The sequence below is a fragment of the Sinocyclocheilus rhinocerous genome, unplaced genomic scaffold (genome assembly GCF_001515625.1).
Source record: "Sinocyclocheilus rhinocerous isolate Xijiao unplaced genomic scaffold, SAMN03320098_v1.1 scaffold510, whole genome shotgun sequence".
In the NCBI taxonomy this organism is placed as follows: Eukaryota; Metazoa; Chordata; class Actinopteri; order Cypriniformes; family Cyprinidae; genus Sinocyclocheilus; species Sinocyclocheilus rhinocerous.
Genome location: NW_015653008.1, coordinates 548,754 through 549,141, shown reverse-complemented (window position 1 = coordinate 549,141; position 388 = coordinate 548,754). Strand labels below are relative to the sequence as shown.

The 388-nt window shown below is 29.1% G+C and overlaps 1 long non-coding RNA gene across 1 annotated transcript in view; it reads left to right on the top strand.

Annotated features, from left to right (window-relative positions):
* Positions 1-388, top strand: part of LOC107715507 (uncharacterized) — a 17,891-nt gene that overhangs the window by 17,101 nt on the left and 402 nt on the right. The gene's annotated exons all lie outside the window — the stretch shown is intronic.

Genomic DNA, 388 nt, shown 5'->3' with positions numbered 1-388 from the left:
AAAAAAGCAAAAAAAAAAAACTACTATAGGGGTCAAATAGAACTTTACTAAAATATAAAAGTAAATAAATTGTATTATTTACAAATTACAATTGTAGCTGTAGAGTCCAGACAGTTACCTATGGCTATGACTTTTTTAATACAGTTGTCTGATTGATTTTATGGTCTCAAGCATTCAGAAATCACGCAAAAGAAAATTAAGCAGTTTTACTACGATAAAACTATGGTTAATTTTGGTAAGGGTTGTGATGTCCACATGTTTTTGTTGAAGAAATTATAGAGGCTGTGTCATCTCACAAAAAAGGTGGCCAAAAATGAAAGATTAAGTGGATATTTGAATTAAATATTTGATCAATATTAAACAAGGATTTGATCGTCCTGTAAGTGTC